The sequence below is a fragment of the Arvicola amphibius genome, chromosome 8 (genome assembly GCF_903992535.2).
Source record: "Arvicola amphibius chromosome 8, mArvAmp1.2, whole genome shotgun sequence".
NCBI classification, from domain to species: domain Eukaryota; kingdom Metazoa; phylum Chordata; class Mammalia; order Rodentia; family Cricetidae; genus Arvicola; species Arvicola amphibius.
In genome coordinates this window covers 23056470-23072814 of record NC_052054.1, presented here as the reverse complement: position 1 = coordinate 23072814, position 16345 = coordinate 23056470, and the positions used below count along the sequence as shown (strand labels likewise).

The 16345-nt window shown below is 45.1% G+C and overlaps 1 protein-coding gene across 5 annotated transcripts in view; it reads right to left on the bottom strand.

Annotated features, from left to right (window-relative positions):
* Positions 1-16345, bottom strand: part of Hivep2 (HIVEP zinc finger 2) — a 191077-nt gene that overhangs the window by 86762 nt on the left and 87970 nt on the right. The window contains exon 1 of one of the 5 annotated variants that reach the window (XM_038340010.1): positions 14371-14484. The exons of the other annotated variants lie outside the window; for them this stretch is intronic. The gene's annotated coding sequence lies outside the window, so the exon portion shown is untranslated. Of the gene's footprint in view, positions 1-14370; positions 14485-16345 lie in introns of those variants that run through there. 5 annotated transcript variants of the gene reach the window in all.

Sequence of the window (16345 nt, the reverse complement as noted above, 5' to 3'; positions counted from 1 at the left end):
TGGGTGTCTTCCTCAATAGCTCTCCCTTATTTGGGGGGACAGCATATCTCTGAACATGGAACTTGTTACTTTGCTAGACTGGCTGGTCACTTAGCCCCAGAGATCCTCCTGTCTCTGCCTCACCCAATCTTATTTTTTTTTACATGCATGCTGGGTATCAGAACTCATCCTCATTCTTGCAAGGCCAGTGCTATACAGATGGAATGATCTCGCCAGTCCGAAGTGGGACCAGTCATACTTCAAGACTAAAACCAGCATCATCATCACAGGAAAGGCCAGCAGCACTCCGCTATAGCCAGATACCTTTCTAAGTCACAACAGCGCCTCTGCAGAGAGCTGAAGATGGTGTGGTCTTGACAGTGCATTTTAAAACTTTAACAGGCACATGGTCAACAGGGGAGTTTGTTAAATTGCAATGCTGGTTCTAGATCCTGTAAGTCTGAAATGAAACTAAAATATGGATCATGTGCTAGGATGAGGGCTGCAGTTTGAGCAGCAAGATTTTAACTAATAGCCAACCAGTTACGTGTCTGCCTTTCTGCTAGCCATTGCCGGAAGTGATAAAGTCTATGACCTGAGCAACAACAACATACACACATACACACAAACACATCACATGTATGCAGGGTGGGAAGAGAGCATGCACACATTGTTTCTTATGCATGGTGCTGCAGTTGGAGAGAGGGCTACTTGGCTAAGAAGTGACTCCTCTTCTAGAGGACCCTGATTCAATTCCCAGCCTCCATTTGGCAGCTCACAATTGTCTGCAACTCCAGTTCAGGGAACCTGATGCCCATGACAAAAAAAAAAAAAAAAAAAAAAAAAACCTCACCAATGAACATAAAATAAAAATAAATGTTTACAAAAAGAATAGGTGCTCAATGCTAAAATGAACAGTGAAGATCCTAAGGCTAATAATTACTGAGAACAGGGAGCATTCAGTTTAGTCGACTGCAGCTACCAAGGGCTTCAAATATGCTGAAGGTACAGGTCCCAGGGTAAAATGGGAAGTAGACAGGAATGAAGAAAGAGATGGACCCCCAGGGCGAGCAAGAGAGTAGAGTTCAGACAATTACAGCGCACCTGCTTTGAGGTCAAAGATCTCATCGCTGGAGACTTCCAGCAAGAATCCACTTTGAACCTAGGTAAGAGAGACTGCAATTCAAGCATTTTCAGGTCTGAGAGTTAAAATCCTACCCGAGGATGGAGAGGACTGGATAGCTGGCCTTTGTCCCATGCAAATTCGTTCCAATGGCAACAGTAACGGTGTTAGGGATGCCATTTTGGGTGTAAGCCTGGGAGCACAAAATTATCATTTTTGTATACATATTTTTGCACATGTATGTCTCTGGTTAACATTCGTCTTTAATAACAGCTTCAACACCATTAGGCCACAACTTTTTAACATAATTTATGATTTTCTGTTAGTGTTTGAATATTACTTTTATTACCAAAAAAAAATGAATGTTTCTTCTACAGTACTTTGGGACGGCACATACCCACACAACACCCTCAGCTACAGAATCTTCTTCCTGTCCTCCCACCCTGGCTGACAACAGGAAGAAACATTCCCAGAAACAGAATGAAATCATTCATGAATTATACCTTCTTTTTTTTTTTTTAAAACCTCCTCTGAAACATTTTCCTGCTGGCCCACATAATGTTGCACAAAGTAGTCGATGGAAAAGCAAGAGTGAACTGAAAAGATCTCTATCAAAGCAGAAACTCCAGCAAGAGGCCATCTGTGAAGATGGTAACATGCAGCTGTGGGGATGTAACTGCCACCAGCAAGTGCAGGAGAAGCATTTGAAAAAGAATCAGGACAGGGCACCATCCCTAGGCCAGGTTAACGACCTTACTATTCTACTTCCATTGGCTGTAGAGCATACTCCATCCCCTTAGTGAAGCGCTGAAACCACATTGGGATGCTCCATGTGCCATATTTCACAGTAATGTCAACTGGCCAAATGCATTAACCGAAAGGATTAAAACAAAAAAAGCAAAGAGGGTACCTTTTGGTGGGCCTTGCCAAGGTATGCCACTAAGCAAATATGCCCCATGCAACAGAGTTAGTGCAAGAGGTTGAATGGCGGAGGAGGAAGGGAGGAAGGATATGAGGGATTGGCCATCTAGAAGTGGGGACATGAGAGAGGTGGGTGGCAGACAGAGAGAACAGGCCAGAAAAGAAGGTAAGAGAGATGCAAGCGAGGGCCACTGTGACTGGCAGGCACTTTTAAAAGGTGCACCTGTCATAGCTGATGATGGAAAGGCACCTGGAGGCAGGCCATGATGTCACTGCCTAGGTATTGAGGCAGGCTGCTGCCGCTGCAGGAACGAACATTAACTATCCCTGGGACTTGCTTTTCCTACCGAACTCCGTCACTTCAAGACTTCGAGGCTTGAACACTGTAAGACACCTGTAATCATAACCCTTGTACTAGGCAGAGCCCTGGAACTCGGCTTCCTCCAGTGAATTATTGACTTCCATCCGCAGGCCCATCCCAGACCTGGACATGCAAGCCCTCACTAACAAGGAGAAAATGTCATCAGCATAAGGAATCTAAATCAAGTCCAACTTACGAACAGCTTCAGAACATGACATACAATGCGAATGGGATGCCCTGAGGAAACCACAAAGCCTGCCTTCCCCCAAATCTCTCTACTCAGAACCCTTCCGGGTACCCTCCCCTGAGTCATGGGACCAAGACAACTTCAACTATTTCATTTCTCCAAACCCACAACAGCAAAAGAGCTCCAAAACCTCAACGGAGGGCACCAAAGAACAAAAACAAACAAAACAAAGGAAGTTTTTGTGGGGGAAAAGAAAATTTAGAGGAAAACAAAAGCAACCATGAAATCTTGGGGCTTTATCAACTCCCACATAAAGAAGTAAACAGCTGTCCCTGAAAAGGAGATGGGCTTTGCTAGGGCAGCATGGAGAAACTCCTCTTGGCAGGAAATCTAGTGAGATTCACAGCAAGTGCCTCTTATGACATAAATCAGGACAAAAGAGATCTCTTTTGCTTTTCTGAGGCAATTTCTGGTTGAAATGAGTTGAAATGAGTTGGCCTTCTGAACGCAGGACCATCGGTGGTAAGTCTCCCTCACCAGACAACGATAAGGTGTGCATAGCTTTGGGCTAGTTATGAAACACAGGACCATTTTATACTCCTTGGAGCCACCACTGCAATCCTCTAGTCTACCTGCTTTTAGAACCGCCAAGGGGGAACCACCAGAAGTCACAGACTTAGATCTGCAGCAGCACAGCTTCTAACTACACCCCTAGACTTGCGGTTCACACAGGGTTCAGCTGAGAAAGACTTCCCCTGCCAGAAATGATGTCTTCAGGAATCCAACGGTTAGGCCTAGACTAAATGAAGGTCAGTGCAGCCCCCAGAGGAAGCTGTTCAACTAGCTGGGTTGGATCTCCCAGGGAGCCGGGCCTAGAAAACCCTTCAGACTAACAATGGACCTGGCAGAGAGAGCTGCTGTCTTCCGCCACACAGAAGGGCGGGCCCTCCTCCCAAAGGACAGGCAGAGTGCAAACCTGTCTCCAGCAGACACCAGAAGAAGGCACAGCAGAGCAGTCAGGGACAGGCACTTGTGGCTGACACAAAGACAGACTCAGCCTCAGGACTAAGGCTGTGGAAATGTATATTGCAGACAGGACATCCCTCCTGGCACTCGGTGAGTGAAGCCCAGGCCACAGCAACAACAACCTGGCCAGAGGACAGCCTGCACCACACATCAAAGGCAGAGGCACTGGGAGGCTGGCCAAAGACTCTGGGAGCTGCTGGGGAGTGCACTGCCAGGGACAATAGGGAAAGGGACCTAGTAGGATCTATGAATTCCCAGCACTGGGGAGGTCTTCTCAGAGATCCTGCCCTCTCCTGTCAGAGCTGTGATTTAATCTCTTTGAAGAAATAAAAAAAGGGAAAGAATATACATTCTTCAACATTTCTGTTTGAAAGACCGACACCACAAGGCAAGCTGAATGCACTCTGGTCCCCATAGCCTGCAGCCAAAATCCAAAGCAATAGAGCTGAGTGAGATATAGCGCATGCACACACACACACACACACACACACACACACACACCTTCATTTTCAGTGAAGGAGTAATCTCAAACATTTAAATGCAAACATCATGGCTGCATTGCTACACCCTCCCAGAAATTTCCCACCAATTCTATTTAATTAGAGTCACATCGAATATTAATTATAACCTGACAACTCTATGATCTGGCAGGGCACAGCAAACAGTCCCCTTGTAGGTATCAAGGATTTAAGGTAAGACTGCAAACTCTGGTTCACAAGCATGACACAGCTCTTGGGACTGAGAAGGTTCTGCTGGAGAGACTTAGCCACTTAAGTCAACAGAAATAGAATCTGCTTCAAACATGTCTTGGGCTCACATTTTCTTACAGAGAACCAACCAGGGACAGAAACAGACAGAGATCCCTGCCCTGTAGGAGGACCCTGAAAACAGCTCAGCCTGGGTTGGCAAAGGGTTCCAAGCATAGGCCTAAAGATCTGGGTTCTGATCTGAGGCACTCCACATGTATTAAAAGCTGGTTTGGGGAGACCTTCTGGCCAGCTAGATTTGCCTAATCATTACCCTCAGGGAGAGACTCAGACTCAAAAACATAAAGCATTGAGTGAGTGAGGAAAATATCCAACGACACTGACCTCTTAACTTCATTACACACGCATGCACACATGCAATACCCCCCCCCCTTCACCCACCCACACACAGCCTCTAAGTTAAGGAAAAACAAATAAATCTCTTGCGATGTGATGTCTGGAGCTGGCTGCCCTTTAAGGTAAAGCAAACAGCTGAGACATGGGACCCCTGCAGCCCTGAAGTGACTGGCTTCCCTGTAAGAGGCCACCCTGCAGGAATGCTCTTTAGAAGGTACAGAGCTTGTCGGGTCTCTTTTCAAAGGAAATGTATGTGAGTTGAGGTCACTCGGTACTAATCGAGCCTGTACATCATGGCTGTATGGCCAGCAGCACATGCTCCATTAAGCCAGCAGTTTGTCAGAGCTCCGCCTGTCATTCCTAATGGCATGCTGGGGGAGGGATAACTTCCAGCTCCTTGCTAATCCGGTGTAGGGATGCCAAGGTAGAGAGAGTGTTTTACTTGATTGCCTAAAAGGAAGACTTATTTTCAGCTTGTAAATCACCATTCTGGCTCCTTCGCCAGCCCTGATGCCACATTACAATCGTTTCAAAATATATTTTTCTCATCAATTTTCACTCATTTTGACATAAGCAAACATTTAAAGGAATCCTGGTGAGCCTCCGAAAGATGAAACTACCAGAGGGAAGAGGTTAAAAACAAAAACAAAAACAAAAAAACAGGAGTTCACAAATGTTTAGCATTTAAGATGGCTGTTGTTACACAGTCAGTGGGCAGCCAGGACTTAGCAGGACTCTAGAACCCGAGGACACCACGCAATTTTCTTTAAGTCACACTTCTGAAGAGGACTTTAAAGGAAAACATAATAATAATGGAAATTTTAGAGCTTCTAACTGATATAGGAGGAACCCTAGCTATTTCTGTAATTATTCCCCCGAGACTGGTGCTGACTATTCTAAAAACAGGATGTGTTGCTTGTTGTTCCTTACAAAAGACAACCAGACCAGTATCAGCCTCAAAAACATCCCAACTACAGATCCATGTAAAGTCGGGCAATAGCCAAAGAGCCAAACGGAATTTTTATTCATGTATTTAAATTATTTTCTCAACGTGAGATGACCTCAGGAAGTGTTTCTTGTTTTTATGAATGCCAAAAGGGAAAGACAGTTACATAACTCGGGTCTGCTTCATCGCTCCAAAAATTCCAGCCAACCTAGAGATGAGTCTTCACAGCTAAGGCTTCGAATTTTTTAAATTAGCTTGGGTTAATCTGTAGTAACTAGGCACTTGTTCTGTGTAGTTAGAACAGGCTACATTCAACCAACCCATAAGGCTTGATGACTTTTAATTTTTTCGGAAACCAAAAACATCATTTTAATATCTAACCGCTTAACAGACTTCATTGTCTGATGAAATACAACTTGCTTCCTGTTTCAATCTCTGTAACATTATAATGACTCCAATAGCAATTCTCCCCTAAAGTTACTGTACTGTGAAGAAACCCTTGGCACAGAAAGATCAGCCTAATAGCAATGGATTTCAAGACAGTCTTAAATGAGTACAGGCCACACACAGAGAGAGTGTCACCTCTGTTTGGACTGGGAATGACCTCCCTAAATGACACTGATATTTCCCCCCTCCTGTGTCTTCAGAAATGGAAGTGGCTTACCTGGCCCCCTCCCCAATCCTGACCCACATGAGAATGTAGGATACATAGGAAGTAAGTTATATCCCAGCTTCTCAAGCAGGTGGTTGGTTTCTACCTCTTAAAGCCACTACTTTTACAAATACCTGGAAAAAATCAAATGAAAACTGCTTACTGACACCATCCCATCATGGATGGTGATTAAAACCAGCTCAAGCAGCAATTGAGCTCTGCTCTATGGAGACAAGAGAAGTCTCTTCTCTTCCAGAGTTCTACAGGCTAAATTCAACTAACAAGACTGAATGATTTCTTTAAGTGTAGATAGCACTAGAAAAGGCAGCATTCTGATAGCTAACTATTCCAGTCTCTCTAACTGGTTATTTCTGTGATCTGTTATTCTATTACACACCATGCTGCCACAGAAGAAGGTTGCAAGTGTGGTCTTTAACCTCAAAAATCACATGACTGGAGGAAGTATGATAAGTGTGGCCCATCAGGTTACAGTAGGGCCCAAGAAAGGGTAGATTGCTGGTGTCAGGGGATATCTGAGAGGAGGGAACTTTTAATACTCATCAGCAGATGGTTGTCAAGGAGACAGGGAGAGCCCAGCATTTGAAAAGGAGATATGTTTAGTCTGGGGACAAACTCAGCTTCAGGAATATCTTAGAAATGTCCAAGAGAAAACCGTTGCACTTCCAGGTACGGAACGCAGGGAATGTGTGTGTGCACACCCAGTTGTATCCATGATCCTGGAGTGATGCTCAGGACAGCGTGCCCTGGAAGACAGGACACTTCGGAAACCGTGGGCAGGAAGAGGCCCAGTGCCTGAAATGTGGTTGAAGTCATAATGAGGGCAGGTGTGTAAAGAGGGTAAAAACAACAGTGTGACCTGGCTCCCAGGGCACAGAGCCACTGAAACAAACAGAGGAAGAGTTGGGCATGGGAGTCAACTGCAAATACGCAACAGCTAAAGTCAGTCACGGACTGAAATGTGTCACTGGGTTTCAAAATTAGGAAGCTGCTGTGATAACAAGTTAGGTGGTCAAAATGATGAAGCCATAGAAACAAGTCATGCAGGAGCGGTGAAAGCCTTGGGAGTTGTTTTATCCTTTGCTTTTTTTCTTTTTTTTTCTAAGATGGAAGAGATTTCCACATTTTCTTTTCAGTTTTCCACGTTTAGTAAAAGAAAAGACCTGAGGGAGGAAAATAACAGCGTCCTAATAAGATTTTACAAGATTAAATTTTGGCCCGAGTGAAGAAATAATTATGACTTGATTGTGTTAAAGTAAAACTTCAAATTCTCAACAATTAGCTAACCACTAATATTGATTTATGGACTCGGGGAGCCTTTAATCAAAGGGATACGCTGTTCTGCCATAAAAGGAATCAGGAAGAAATCAGACGGAACTGTGGAAAGGGCACACAGGAAAGGAGAAGCAGCAGTGTGGCTCCACCAGAAGAACTTTAAATAGCAGCAGCAGCATGCACTCCTGCTTTTAAGGCTGTTTTGTAAATTAATGCAATAACTACCACTTCCATTGGAAAGTCTAACCAGTCTTTATAATGTTTCAGGTAGTATCTGAGACAAAGAGGAGGCCCAAAATGCCCGGCTGAAGGAACTCTTCAAACATCGTCTCTGGTGGAGGTTAGCCCTAAGCCTGAGTATGGAAGGCACCAGTGAACCACTGACATCAGAAGCAAACATGAGAGAAAACACTGGAGGGTGCCTCCCATTTAGCACCAAGACAGACAGATGCACTCTGTCCTACCACGTTCTCATTCTGAAAGTCACTTCATAACAAGGAAACCATCACATCGAACACGTTCAACAAGAAACGGTTCTCACCAAAAAATACAAGCGTGACCGTGTTTGTGTGGGTCTAACTGAAAACCTAGTTTTTAATTCATGGGATGAAACATTCAGGGAAGGGTGTGTGTTCCTCTAGACCTGAGAGCATGACATATGAGGTTGGTGTCTGGGGAGTATAAAAATAACAGAAGCACTTTCTTATTTTGTTTACAAGTTAGGAATTTTCTAAGTACTTTGCTGTTAAGTCTTAAGAGATGTCAAAAAAAATAAAATAAAATAAATACAAAACTAGACCAAGAAGAAGGAGCAAGGCCTAAAACACATAAGCCCTGGAAATGGGTTCTGGCTCCTAGCCAAGGGTAGGGTCCACTTGGCCTTCTGTATGACTCTTTGTATGTAGGCTCACACAGATGCTCCAGGCATTGCCCGGTTTCTTTATAAAATATACCAAGTCGTTTTGATAGTCCAGATTCTGTTTAGGACACTCTAGCTTCTACAAAGTAAATGCATAAAATCGGACCTTACTACTAGAAATGTTTAGTAAAAGACACACCTAGAAATAATAATGAAATTTGAACCATCATCAGAGAAAAATCAAAGCAGCCAGCATCTACTGATTCCCATGGGCTTTGTATTAAGTAATTGCTGTGTGTTTCCTCTTAATGTTTTTATGAGGCAGGTGAAATTATTTCCTAACACCACCTCCCTGTTGCCCACACAGGACCTCAGAAGTCTAAGGAACTTGTTCATGGAAGCAGAGGACGTGCTGAAGATGGGTATTCATGTATTTGTTTCTTTACTTTTATTCATTTATTCATATTTCAACATTTATGTGTACTTGCAGGAATCCGCTCTCTTCTACCACGTGAGTTTCTGGGATTGAACTCAGATTGAATTCAGTTTCTGGGACTGAACGTCCCTTTACCTCTTTACTCATCCCAACAGCTCTGAAGAAGAGTCTTAATTCTCTGCCATGAACCCACAACTTACAATCTTGAATGGACAGATACACAGATTGGGAAGTTAAGAAGATACTTAGGTCCAAGAAAGACAAAACATCTTGCAGTCATACACACCCCATTTTCAAATTCAAGTCTTAAGGACTTCCGTGGCAAAGGGACTCCTTGAACCAAGTGTGAAGAGTTAAAGACATGGCATCATTCCTGGCCACTCACAGAGCTGATGGGAGGGGGTCTTTTGTCACCAGATTCTACATGGGGATGGGTGCTTTTAGACTTAGAGCAAAGCTCAGTACTCCATAGTCGGCAACAAAATCAAAATCTTTCTTACATGTCCCAAAACATGGCTTCCCCTCGCTCACTGTCTTAATTTAGTCTAGCTCTAAAAAGTGTTTCTTACCCTAATGTCAGTTTAAAAATCGATGTTTAGAAGATTTTCTGTGCCTGTGTTCCTCTAGATGACATTTGGAGAGTGTGTCATGCTCCCTGTCTCTAGAAATGGCAATCTATTCCTGTTGTCCTTGAATAAGAGCCACTTTTTTTTTTAAAGAAAAATCACTACATGCTGCTCTTTTAAATTTTGTAGTAACTTCATTATTGGGAAATGTCTTTAATTTTTCCAAAGAAAAATAGCATTTACTTTTCTTTTAAAAATGTTTCCTGGTAGGTTGCCCACGCTCCAATGGATGGCCACGTACAACTGAGCAACACTAATTGGACACAGTGGACTTTAAAAAAGCAAAAAAGGACATGATTTGGGAGGGGGATGTGGTACCGGAGAGGGTCAGGAGGGGGTGGAGGGAAGGATTGAAAGGGATATGAGCAAGCACCTTGTCTATACATATGAAATTCTCCATGAATAAATAAAAACACCCTTTAAAAAATGTCCATGATGAACATTTTCTTCCCCTCGTTTATCCAAGAATTCATTCAGCAAACAAATGTGTGCTACTGAAAGACTTGGTTCTGGCCCCCGTGAATCTCTGAATTAGTGAAGGATAGACATTGAAAAGCAACTGTTTTCTGGTTAAATGCCACAGCTAAAGGTGTCTATGAGTCTTTGAGCTTGACAACACTCTGCTAATGGCATGTCCTCCAGAACTCAGGACCGGAAGCTGCGTAATCAGAATTACCCTTCATTTCTACAACTATCCCATGTCCCAGCACACCCTGAACCCAACCTCAAAATCATCAGTAAGATGTTCTAGAAGTTCCCCGAACTCTCACATTCTAGCTGTAGAAAATTCATCTATCTAAAGTGTCCATCTACACAATTTGACAACTTTGGAGGGAAAGCGGGAAAGTATGCAGGATAAAGAGAACCCTTGAATCTCTTCGGGTCCAGGAGCAACAATCCCCTCTGTGATTAGTCCTAATGTAAAAAGGCAAATGTCCCTACCCTGACAAACTGGATATAAGCCTTTGTCATCTGACATACAAAGACTCGGGAGTCTGTGCTTCCCTTGTAACTAAACTTTCCTTTAGTCCCATCACAATCCTGCATAGCATGCAGCTCCTGTTTCCTTCCCCTTTAAAACTCACAGGGCCCAGTTAGTTCTTACTGTCTCTGGTGAGCCGGGATCGCAATGCATAGCTGCTGTTCCTTTCGTCTCTTGGCAGCCGAGTGCGTTTCTTAAAGACGGCATACCACAGCACGTCCACAAGGACTCCAAAATATCTCCATGTGTCCTCTATTCCTCATAAGGGGAGCCGGTCACAGCTGTTTCAATTCGTCCATTCTCTGAGCTTGGGACTGAGAGGGAAGGTTCTGCCCCATGGGAGTGTGAACTCTGACCTTCCTACCCAGAGCATCTCCCTGTAGTGTTACGGAAGAAGGCCTCACTTGTAACAGGTGCCAGCTGGGCTAGGACAGCCCTTCTCTCATCTGTCTCTGCTCAGCTATCTCTCATCTCCACATCTTATCTGAAAGAAATCACCTTCCCCAAGTTCACTTGTCCAACTCGTATTTGGAGTCTGGACCATGCTTCCCCTCCAGACTAAAGCCACAAATAGTAGTAGGTACTCCAGGCTACCCTCCTAAAGCTTATATAACTGGATTTAGAATTAGCCTAGGGCAATGGAAGAAGAGCGCCACAGAGCCTGCCAACCTTACATGGCACAGTTTCTTGCCACATAGCCAAACTGAGGACTTGAGTCAATAGCAGAGAAAACTGTCTTTCCCTACACGGGCTACAAAAGACCAGGAAGAACTCAAAGAAATAAACAAAGAAGTAAGAATAGCAAGACCCGTTGTCTAGAGGCAGAGTGACCTACCGCGGCATTGACGGGAACATTCTCAATGGCTCCTATCTTTGTCAGAGGCAGCAGGGTTGGTACAATTACTGGCAGCAATAGGGGGCAGAAAATGGAAACAGGAGAGAGAGAGAGGAGAATTAAGTGAGTCAGAAACAAGGGCCGTCCTTGAGCAGGGAGTCCCGGGAGCTCAGGGCAAGAGGGAGAGGGAATTCCTGCCACAAGCCAGCAGGGGAAATCCCCTGCTTGGGGTTACCACTCACTCCGTCATGGACTAGGAAGACTCACTATTTAGAAATTTAACCCTCTCCGTCCTTGCTTTCCTGCTCTGGCCTCTTCAGTTCAGCCTTCGTGTTGTTGATAAAAGGCTGGTTCAGGCTGGCACGTATATAGGCCTCAGGCTCACTGGAAGCCTATGGTGGTCTACGCAGCAGAAAGTTGACCTCCCAAGGGACACGGAGCAAAGGCAGGGGCTACTTCTGACAATTGAGATTGGGAGGAAATCAGGGCTAGGCTGCTGTCATCTAGTGGGTGGAAGGGAGGGATGTTGGGAACTATTTCACAGTGACAATCCGGTCTCTCCACCACAAAGAGTACCCAAAAGAAAAGCCTACCAAACCCAAATACTGTTTAGATTTATCAAAGCGTAATGTCTGGTCTTGAATTAAGGACATGAAAATCAAGGCAGCTCAGCTTCTGGATGCTGGCAGGTGGACTATGCCATGGATCCAGTCTCACCTGGCTCGAAACTGAAGTCTCCTCCAGCAGGTTCTTGGTACTCTTTGGAGCCGAGAATCCCTGCCACAGCTGTCCCTAAGCTGCAGCTGTGTTCCTCATCTAGCGTCAAACGACAAGCAGAAGAAGAGAGCATGTTCTGGCAGGGCTGGCTTATAGCCAAGAGGTATTAAAGCAATTAATTTTCCCCTGCAAAGGTTTTCCGCAAGCAGCAATGACTTGCAGGGCGCAGGTTCCAAGAGGGCCCAGGCCCTAGTCTACTCGGCCACAAATGGCTGACTGACCCACGCAGGAAATGTCAGCTGTCTCGGACACCCCTATTTTCAGCTGAGCACCATTTTACCGACAACTTCCTTTTATGAGTCTCATCCACCACCAGGATGGCTTCCTTCTGAGAGCTCAAGAGGCAAGGGTGTTGCTACGAAATAGGAGATAAAAGTGAGCAGGGGAATCCTCTCCAACCTGGGCTCCTACCATCTGGGTATCTGCAGGGCAAGGCAGCCACCCGCCTCCTCCACCCCTACTGGGCCATGAGCAATCACACCCACTCCCTCCACCCCCAGAAGACAGTGAGTTATCCCTCCAAGGGAATATTTTCTGAACAATCTAGACAGGCCAGACTTTCACATCGCTCTGAGGTATATTAGAAATGCTGACCTTATAAAATCCGAGAAGATCTCTGTCTGTACAGAAGGGGAGAACTACTCTGTTCACTGCATCTCCTCAGGAAAAGTCATACACGGGAGTGGATGGGCACCACCAAACTGTGCTTAAGGAGTCTGTGGTCAAATGTATACACAAATGTTGCACTTTTTAACTCTCGAGGGGGAAGTTCAGTAATGGGAATGATGGAGAGGGACACTTCGATCACTCTAAGAAAAGTATCATTTTTCTTAAGTGTTCTCTCAGAGAACTTTATAAAAAGAATTGTTTTTATTTTTAATTATGTATGTGCATGTGTGTTTGTGGGAGGTTGGTGTGTGTGAGTGCAGGGCCCACAGAGGCCAGAAGAGGGCGCTAAGTCCACTGGACCTGAGCTGGAGGTGGTTGTGAGCTGCCCTTCAGAGATTCTGGAGATGAAATTCTAGTCCCTCAGCAGAGGGTCAAGTGCTCCTAAGCCCGGTCATTTCGCCAGCTCTGTGGCCTGAGTTTCTATACTGTGTTCCATTCACAGGTATAGCTTCACTCAACAGGTAACTGTTAAAACGAGGTGGTGGCAAAGGTACACTGTTGGGAGTATGGGAAAGGTTTTTAATTATATTTTAAAACCTGAATATGGAAACGTACAGAAAAATATACCACAGCGGAAGCATGTATAAAGTTAAAGTAACAATCCATTTCCCCCTGCCATTTCAGCATTATCATAATGCCTCCGGGCTTTGTTTTCTAGCAAAAATACCAGATGTTAGCACGCATTGGAAATCCGAGTCTCGATAAAACATGTTTGTTTGTTAGATCCATTGTTAGCTTTTCCCCCAGTAAGGGCTGATGGTTTTGGAACTATCTCTCATTTGTGTCTGAGTGTACTTGACAGCATTATCTCATTGCCTTTATTACATCCTGGTCAGGGCTAAGTGACATCCAGTCACCGTCTTCCCTGCTCAATGAGAAGTCGTGAGGGGTTAAAAAGAAAATGAGACCTACACACAGACACACAGACACACACACACACACACACACACAAACACACAGATTCACTTACTGCTCCTTTGACTATCCAGGATTCTGTCCAAGCTGCCTCCAAGGGAAGGAAAACATCTCCCTGGATCAAGATGAAGACAGCCTTGCTGTACAGTACCCTTGTGCTAACCCTAAAAGACAGATGCAAGAGGCTGACTCCTCTCGTTGTAAATAACTCTCCCATGAGTGATGTGCCACGGAAATCAATAGCAGGGACGACGATGGCCTTTTTTGGAACTGCCCAGGCAGTCAGCTGGAGAGGGGGCACTGCTAAGCCCAGGCACATTGCCTGGATCAAGCACTGAAAACAATCTTCTCAATAGCGAAGGGTGAGTAATTTACTTATTAAAGAGACCACTGTAAAGACCGATGCAATCAGACAAGCATAAAGCCTTCACTACCCAAACAGAATCCTTGGCTTGGCAACCAAAACAGCAAAAGGCCGTAAGCGGTGAAATCTCCGCTGTAGTACTTCACTTCCCAAAGTCTAATGCCCCCTTTGTCCCTAAGATGACACAGAGACACAGAGAAATGGTCTGCAGGGAGGGCTCTGCTGGAGATGGGCTTCCCACTAGCAGGGAACCCACAGCAGGAAGTGGAGGGGAAGCCTCAGCACCACCCTACCCGCCACCCCATCTGACACTAACCTGTTCTTCCGTGAAAGACTGCAGAGAAGATGATGGGGATTTCTCCTTTCGCTTTGGTTCTGAAACCATCTACATGTTTCTCAAGGCCAGGAGTCTAGCCGACCGTTGCCTACATCACTTTTTCCCATGGTCATTTTTTTTCTATCTTGGCCACAAATGCAGTGATGAGGGAACCTCTGGGAGACTGAGGATGACAAATGACTCTCGCTGACCCCAATTTTAACTTTCAACTTATCTGACTGCAACCAGACCTGGAAGCCAGCAACAACAAGAAGTCGAAAACATTGCGTGACGCTTGAGCTGATGAGCAAAGCAAGGAAAACGATATACTGTCACCCAGTGCTGTACGACGACCTAAAAAATAAAATAAAATGAAATAATGATAGCAGAAACTCCATCGTCTCTCCTACAGTCAACCATTCTATGGCTCCCGGGCCTGGTTCATCTACAGCTCCTGGAGATAACTATGTGTTGGTCAAATGTTCCTATTTCATATGTTCTCAGGGGCTTTCAGGACCCAGGCAAATTGTTTTCGAAGCACCATCCGGCCATAATGACCAGGTTACCACTGATAATTACGCTCGCCCGTCTATAGGTTTGTCAGCTAAAGAAATCCACAGACGCCCGTCATAATGAGCAGAAACCGACCTCTGGCACAGCTGGCTGACCACATCACATTAGGAAAACAAGCTCTTTGCAATAACCAGTTCTGGGCATCACTGGTTAAAAAAGACTAGTTTCCTGTTTTTCTCAGACTTCAGAATGTGGGTGTCGCTATTTTTTACCCCACCCACACTTCTTCTCTTTAATTGTTGAAGATTAGATGCTGTAAACACCTAATCATGGGTAGTGTATACATATTGAAACCCTGCTTTAATTTCAGGCGGGGTTGGTCCATTCTGAGCCAGGGCCTCTCCTTTGCTGAGACAGGACTCAGGGCTTAGGGGTGAATTTCCCTGAGCCCCAGCTATCCCCAAAAGCTGCCCTTGGGCCTGGGCCTAAGCTAGGATGTTGCTGCAATCTCCCTGCTAGGTCCTTGTAGCTGATCCTAGCTACAGGTTGGAGGAAAAGAGGACTTGGGGGTTGTTCTTACAGATGGAATAGTACGTCAGATTTGCCAAGTGAATCCCAGTTAGGAGCCTAGTGCCTGTCAAAGAAAGTGAACATAAGATACCAACCTAGTGTCTACCTATAACCACAGAACCATCCTTCTCCCTCACTGGGCAATGCTATTTTTCTTTCTCTGGGGACTTTCAAAGACATGTCCGCCAAGTAAAGAAATAGCCTGTCACTTCCTCCCAGGCCCTCCCCAAACTTATCAACGCATGTGCATGTGGGCTCATGGCCATGCATGTGCAACACATAAACATGCACACACACACACACACACACACACACACTCACACACATTCAGGCATAAACACATGCACGTGCGTACATACATACTTGTGCAGGCACACACATAGGTTCTGCGGGAGGAGTACAACACGATCTTTGCATCTCTGTAGCCACCAGCACCTTAAGCTGAGCCTCAGTCACAGCAAGCGAGAGATGAATATTTCCCGAGCATTCAGCCTGGCCTCTGGCCTCCGCTCTTATTTGTAACCTGTGCCTTCCCTCCTCGATCTACGTTCCCACACATCTCTCTGGAAATCATCCTGCGGTTTGTTTGCATCTGCCTTTCTCATGGACCAAGAGCTCTGAGAGGTTGCATGCTGCTCAGCACATATGGAATGTAACAGGCTCAGCACATCTGGAATGTAGCAGGTGCTCAATAAACACTGGAAGAAACGGGACAGGGAAATGACTTCTGATTGACAACTTTGGGGTCAGGAACTACACAGACCCATCAAAAAGAATATGAAGAGGAACTAGAAAGACCCTATTAGAAACAGATTTCTCGCTATAATTCTTTAACCAACACTGTGACTTTGGTTCACTGCACAAACAGTCTGAGGCGCTTCATTAGCCAAGA